This window comes from Gossypium arboreum, chromosome 12 (assembly GCF_025698485.1).
Source record: "Gossypium arboreum isolate Shixiya-1 chromosome 12, ASM2569848v2, whole genome shotgun sequence".
Classification (NCBI taxonomy): domain Eukaryota; kingdom Viridiplantae; phylum Streptophyta; class Magnoliopsida; order Malvales; family Malvaceae; genus Gossypium; species Gossypium arboreum.
In genome coordinates this window covers 78,718,830-78,726,832 of record NC_069081.1, presented here as the reverse complement: position 1 = coordinate 78,726,832, position 8,003 = coordinate 78,718,830, and the positions used below count along the sequence as shown (strand labels likewise).

At 31.5% G+C, this 8,003-nt stretch overlaps 1 non-coding gene across 1 annotated transcript; it reads left to right on the top strand.

Moving 5' to 3' along the window:
- Positions 1 to 556: 556 nt before the first annotated feature.
- Positions 557 to 663, top strand: LOC128285981 (small nucleolar RNA R71). Its single transcript, XR_008276528.1, has one exon. It is a non-coding gene; the product is annotated as a small nucleolar RNA R71 (small nucleolar RNA).
- The last annotated feature ends 7,340 nt before the right edge of the window (positions 664 to 8,003 follow it).

Here is an 8,003-nt window from a genome sequence, read left to right as displayed (position 1 = left end):
GTGGGACTTGGACCATGGACACCGGCGTGTGCTAGGCCGTGTGAAAACCCTTGTAGGTTCAGATTAGGAATTAATTCCACACTGGTTAGGGCCACGGACGTGTCTCAAGGTGTTTAGGCCATGTGAACTGCACGGGCCTTTAACACGACCATGTCAAGAAGGCCACACGGCGTGTACCCCTATTTCAAGAGTCAATTTCCAGAGTTCTTGAAATGACCCGGTTTGGCTCCGAATTGTCTTATAAATTTTGTTTTGGGCCTTGTAGGCCCGTAATAAGGAATTCTAGACAAATATTGAAAAGATTTAAATTTAACCAAGTTTTTTTTATGAATTGTAAATGTTGGAATGCATGTTTTTAAGTTTCGTAATGCGTCGTACTCAGTCCTGACCACAGACTCGGATAAGGGGTGTTACATTTATCGCTATATCTTCTATCAACTCATACACATCATCGTTTGTTATGTTCATTAGAGCTCCTCTTGTGGCTCCATCTAATCCTAAACGTGTATGTGAATCCAACCTGTTGTAGAACATTTGCAATCTCATCCACTCTAGTAATCTATGATGTGGGCATCTTTGGATTAGCATTTTAAAACACTCTCAAGCTTCATGAAAACTTTCTCATTCTAACTGTTTAAAGGTTGCGATCTCACTCCTTAGTTGGACCGCATTGCTGATTAACAAAATAACATGGCATTTGAACACTTAAAATAAAAATTAATCATAATTTATTTTCATGTACTCAACTTACAATAATACATTCATTTATAAGCTTTCATACATGTGCATATTAGCGTAAGTTGAACTATACCTCATGGTTAACAAAGAAAAATTTTACAAATACATATAATCATATCTAAATGACCAAATTTCACTTGCAACATAATAAATTCATACATTGCTCACTCGACTAACATTAATAATTTTTCATATAATTTAACCAAATCAAAACATGTAAATTCCATATGCTATAAATCATGCCAAAATTTCATGTACACAACTAAATCAATTTATATATATATATTCGGTCATTTAATATGACTTCCATATAATAGTTAAAACATATCCATTCTAACCATCATAAACCGAACATAGATAGTCAAATATCATAGCCAAACTTACATTCATCAAATACAGATATATCTTTAACCTTTTTGCTAAAACAAACTCATCCATAATCAAACTTACTAAACCTCAATATTAATAAACATATCAACTTCACTTCCTCTATATGCCATAACTGAATTTACCTTAATACCAACTCACATAACAAAACCTTGACAAAGCATATCAACCAAGTTCACATATATTTATCTATGTATAAACCATTGCCGAATCACCAAAACCACAACCAAACATAACCATAATTTAATCAAACCTTGAAACAGAACTTAACAAAATAAACAAGCCATTTTCGCATGGCTTATATATATATACACATACCAAAATCAACATATCCAAATATAATCCAACTTATACATGCCATAGGTTTGAAATTCAGCTTATAAAGTACCGAAAACAGTCGATAGTGTGATAAACTTCGCTGACGATCCCTGATCATGTAACTTGACTCCAAAATCTATAAAATAGAGGCAAACATACACACACAAAGTAAGTTGTCATAGCTTAGTAAGTTATAAGCAAATAACAAATCAATGACATTTATAATTCAATACAACAAAATCGGATTTTGCTATTATGTTCATAAACAATTTGAAACTTGTAATTACATTTATCAAACATATAAGTATGGCACAAATTCAAATTGGCCGAATGCACATATAGATAATAACATAATTAATTTTTCACTTTTAAGATCACATATATATTCACTTGTATCATATTCAATTTGTATCACATACCGAATAGCCAACTTACCTTAATTTCAAATAGGAAATTAACAATCACATACCTGATCATTTTAGCTCGATTACACATTTGATCACAACTTATCATTGCCCGTTGAACCATTCAGAATTGAATAGGAAACTCAAATAATCACACATATCATACAATGGCAACGTCCCAGACGTGGTCTTATATGTAATCACATATATCGGAATCACATATCGATGCCAACGTATTAAACGTGGTCTTACTAGCACACATATATTGATGCCATGGTCTTACTCGCACATCACATATCGGAATCCTATGTCATGACATATATATCCTATCTATTCCTAAGGCTCATACGGGGCTTTCGGATGTCGTACCCGATTGAATTGAACTCATATACATTGCTCTCAAACTTAAATCATTTTAGCACATTCTCCAAAAATTATAACAATTAAATTAAGCAATTATAGTATACATATATTGAAATTTACAACATCTATTTGCCTATAAACTTACCTCGGACAACAATAATCGGAATGGGATGACTATTCGACAACTTTGGTTTTCCCCTGATCCAAATCTGATTTCTTTAATTCTTGATCTAAACATATTCAAATTAAAATTATTGAAAAATAATTTCATTCAATTTAGTCCAAAAACACATAAATGGGCAAATTACCATTTTACCCCTAACATTTTATACTTTTTACAATTTAGTCTAGATTGTACAAAACACAAAACATGCAAAATTTGCACACACCATGTTTAGGATGAATCTTCCTTATGCTCATACAAGTCCATACATTTCATTTATTTCACATTTTAGTCCCTCAATTTATTATTTTTTCAATTTAGCCCTAAACTCAAAATCATAAAAAATTTCAACAAAAACATATTAATCCAAAACATATCATTCATAATTCAACATCTAACATCATAAAGCTCAATTATTCATCAATGGCATAACTCAAAATATTCATCAAGATCAGAAATTCAAGCATGGGCGTTGTACATTACACTGCAACAATCTCAAAAATGTAAAAATTATCAAAAACCAAGCTAGTTACATACCTTAATCAAGCTCAACAATGGCTGAAACTCTGAAATCCTTATTCTTTCTATTTTCTTTTAGCATTCGGTCATGAAAAAAAATAAAAGACAAATGCATGATATTTTATTATATGTTTTATTATAATTACATATTTAATATTTTACAAATTTAACCTTTAAACTAAAATTTTTAAACCATTATAAGTTATGGTTATAACCATCCATCACTTAAACAATGGTAATATTGCAACATAAATACATCATATTATAAAGACAACAACAATTAGGCACTTTCAAATTTAACCATCAAAATTTCATTTCACGCAATTAAGCCCTTTTATTAAATCGGGCACTCAAACGATAAAATGAAAGCACGAAAATTTCACGAATATTAATTCACACATAATAAACACAAAAAAATAATTTTTAAAATATTTTCTGACTCAGATTCGTGGTCCCAAAACCACCGTTCCGAATAGGGTCTAAATCGGGTTGTTACACCTTATGGTGCACCTATGTTGTTTGTAAAGCGGAAAGACGGGGCATTGAAATTTTGTATTGATTACAGGTAGCTGAAAAAGGTTACAATAAAGAAAAAATATCCTTCGCCTCGTATCGATGATTTATTTGATCAGTTGAAAGATGCAACCATGTTATTGAAAATAGACCTCAATCTGGATATTATCAGTTGTACGTAAAACGTTGTGATGTGCTGAAAATTGTTTTCCAAACTTGTTACGACTATTATGACTTTCTGGTGATGCCTTTTGGATTAATCAATACCCCTGATGCATTTATGGAATTGATGAATCGGCTTTTCCAGACACATTTGGACATATTCATGGTTGTGTTTATTGATAATATATTGATCTATTCTAAAACAAAATCTGAGCATGCTCAGTATTAACAGTGTTACACATTTTACGCGAGAAACAGTTGTATGAAAAATTCAATATATGTGAGTTTTGTCTCTATAATGTTGGATTTCTTGATCACGTAATTTCTACAGAGGAGATTCGTGTTGATCCGAGTAAAATTCCTGCCACTGTTAACTGGAAAGCTCCAAAAAAAATTTCAGACGTACGAAGTTTTCTAGGCTTAGTAGGTTATTATCGTTGGTTCATTAAAAAATTCTTTGTAGTTGCTTCACTGATGACCAAGTTGTTACAGAAAAATGTTGAGTTTATTTGGTTAGATAAATGGCAACAGAGTTTTGATCAGATGGAAGCATGTCAATAGAAGCTCCAAAACTGACTTAGCCTAAATTTGGGAAAGAGTATGTTGTTTATAGTGATGTGTCACTCAATGGACTAAGTTGTGTGTTAATGCAAGTCAGGAAAGTAATAGAATATGCTTCTTGCTAGTTAAAGCCACACAAGAGAAACTACCCGACTCATGATCTAGAGTTAGCTGTGATCATTTTTGCTTTGAACATTTGGTGACACTATTTATATGGTGACCAATGTCACATATATACCGATCATAAAAGCTTGAAATATTTAATGACTAAAAAAGAACTTAACTTGAGAAAATGATGGTGGCTTGAGTTATTGAAATATTATGATTTGGTAATTGATTATCACCTGGGAAAGGCTAATGTGGTTGCAGACACACTTAGTCGAAATTCTTTTTTTACTTTGAGAGTGTTGAATGCTCAATTCACTCTGAATGTCGATAGTTTTGTTTTAGCATAATTGAAAGTTAAACCATTTTTTCTTCAGTGAATTTGAGAGTTGTAAAATGATGACCCAAAATTGGTAGCTAAATGAGAACAAGCTCAAGGTGAATCATCTACAGAATTTAATGTTGATGTTGATGGTAAATTTTATTTTCGCAATAGATTATGTGTTCCTAATAATCTAGAGTTGAAACGTGACATTCTGTCTGAAGCTCAGAGTAGCACATACTCTATTCATCCGAGTAGTATGAAAGTGTTTTGTGATTTGAAAAAAATGTACTGGTGGTTAGGTATGAAACATTTTTGAATTTGTAGCTCAATCTCTAGTTAGTCAACAGGTGAAACCCGAGCATCAGGTACCATCTGGATTATTACAGGTTGTCATAATTACTGAATGGAAATGGGAATGAGTCACGATGGATTTTGTATTAGGATTACCTGTATCACCTAGAAAGAAAGACTTGATTTGGGTTATTATTGACAGATTGAAGAAATCGACTCATTTCATTCCAATTAGAACGAATTATTTGCTTAAAAAAATTAGTTGAGTTGTATGTGTCTAAGATCATCAAATTAAACAGAGTGCCAATATCCATTATTTTGAATCAAGACTCGAGGTTCACATTTAGATTCTAGGGTAAACTTTACTAGGCTTTAAGCATTAAATTAAAATATAGTACAACATTTCATGCGCGAACAAATGTGTAGTCAGAGCGAGTAATACAGATTTTGAAAGACATGTTACGATGTTGCATTCTTGAGTTTGAAGGTAGCTGGGAGAAATATCTGTTATTAGCTGAATTTGTTTATAATAATAGCTACCAATCCAATAATAAAATGGTGCCATTTGAAGCTTTATATGGTAGAAAATGTAGAACTTCATTGTTCTAGTTTGAGTTGAATGAATCCAAGTTAGTTAGAACTAATTTGATTTGTGAAATAGAAGATAAAGTTCGAGTTATTAGTCACATCAGATCGTCAAAAACCATATGTAGATTTGAGAAGAAAAGATAGAAATTGTCATCAGTAATTGAGTGTTTTAGAGAGTTTCACCATGGAAGAAATTACTTCAGTTTGGTAGAAAAGGAAATTTGAGTCCGAGATTTATCGGACCGTACAATGTAATTGAAAGAATCAATCATGTAGCTTATAGATTGGCTCTGTCTCCTGAACTTGAAAAGATTCACAATGTTTTCCATGTTTTGATGCAGAGCCGGTATAGATTAGATCCTTCGCATATAATTAATCCTACTGAAATTGAATTACAATAATATATGTCGTATTCTGAAGAACCGGCTCGCAAGGTCAAAGAACTTCGAAACAAATTAGTACTATTAGTAAAAGTTTTGTGGCATCGCAACAGTATGAAGAAAGCTACTTGGGAGACTAAAGAATCAATGAGATTTTAATACCCAAATTTATTCTCAGGTAACAATTTCAAGGATGAAATTTCCTTAAGGTGGGAGTGTTGTTACAACCCGTTTGTTAGTGGTATCAAAAACAATGGTTTCAGGACCACAATTTTGATGTGTCAGTCCATAAATATTAATTCTTTAATATTTATTAAGTCATTAGTTTGTATTAAAATTTGGTTTAGAAATTTTGATGTTTGATTAGTTAATTAAGAAAAAGGACTAAATCGTGAAAACTAGAAAAGGTAATTACTATTAGTATTTAAGTGCTCATGTGATTAAATTAATAAATCAGAAGGTTTAATATGGAAAATTAGCCATAATGGAAGATAGTGGACGACATTGTGATTAATTTCTTCAGTTATTACTTAAAATGTTTTAATTAAATTAAAATTTAAGTATTAAAATAAAAAAATGACAAACCATGTTCATCTCTTTCAATTTTTATTTCTCAACCGAAACTTCCATGGATAGAACTTAAGAGCATTCGGCCTTTGCTTTTTGCCATGCATTTAAGTATTTTCTCGGTCCAGTTTTCATGAAATTTATGTTTTTAAGTTTGTTGTGATGAAATCTATTTAGTTTAGGGGTTAATTGGTAAAACTAGTAAAGTTTAGAAAGTTTACCATCAATATTTTTGAAGATTTTTACTTGAAAGAGTTTTCTTCAGGTGATAGATGTTGATTTTGTGTTATTTTATAAAGTAGATATGTATAAATTTTGAAATTAGGGATTGAATTGATTAATTTGTCAAATGAGGAGGATTTTAGTAGAAATTTTAGAATATATGGGTTGTATATAAAGGGTTGAATATTCAACAATATTGGGTTTATGTGTTAATTGTGGAATTGGGTTGTTTAATATTATGGATTAAAGTGTATACAATGTACATGTTTGGAGGCAAATGTGCAAAATTGTAAATAAGGAGTTATATGTATTGAATTGAATAGTATATGAAATTGAGGTTAATAATTCAACTAAATCATATTATATTTTAAGAACAAGCAGATAATCGAGGAAAAGGGAAGGCTATGGAATAGTCCCTGCACTTTTGCCATTACTATAGTTTAGCCCTGGTAAGTTCGTCCGGTTTAATTTATTGTATTTTGAAATGTACATTGGATGAGAAATTTGTTGTGGAATGCTTAATGCTAAAGTAATATAAATTAAACTAGTAAATTGTTGGAACACTATTTAGTGATGATATTTCTTGGGTTAGATGAACGTAGGATAGAGTACGATGGCATGCTAATAGGTTATAGTGCATGTTGTACAAGACTGATTTGTGGTGAGGTGATTATTTTTTATTTGTGTTTATACACTGAGTATATAGAGGTTCAGCATTTGTTGCGAATTGTCATGTTATATTACAGTGATTCTGGCATGTTACCAGGGGCAGATATATAGCTTTTGGGCATGGCACTTAGTGCCCAGACATTTTTATGGAGGGATTCTAGACTACGGGCTAAGCACTTGGTGCCAAGGCGTGTTTTCAGTTGGATCAACTCATTTTAGCTCTTGGCGTGTTTCGAGAGGAAAGCTGTGTACTCGTATCTGTTATGTCGTTCATCGGGCAACATTTCCAGTGGCAGATGTCTTATTAATGAATTGTATAAAGGCTATTCATGAACTTTTCGATAGCACTGAGACTTGATTTTGATTAAACTTGTATGATAGAATAAATATGTAACTTTTTTATGATGAAATACAAACTCACCTGTTTATACTGGTAGTTGAACATGAAGCATTGTCTATTAATCTTGTTATTAAATTTGTTTAGTTTATTTCAGTAAGTTTTATTGTTTTAAATGTCAAATTTACTAAGCTCTATAGTAGCTTACTCATGTTATTTATCTTATTCCCTTGAAGATAGTGTTTTGTGGAAATCGGGTGATCGGATCAACTCGAAGAAATCACACTATCCGGATATCTGTTGGTAGTTTTTGGAACATTTAGTTTTGACTTATATGGCATGTAATATGTGAAATTGTATTTGTTTTGATTGTTTCATTAATATGGTAATG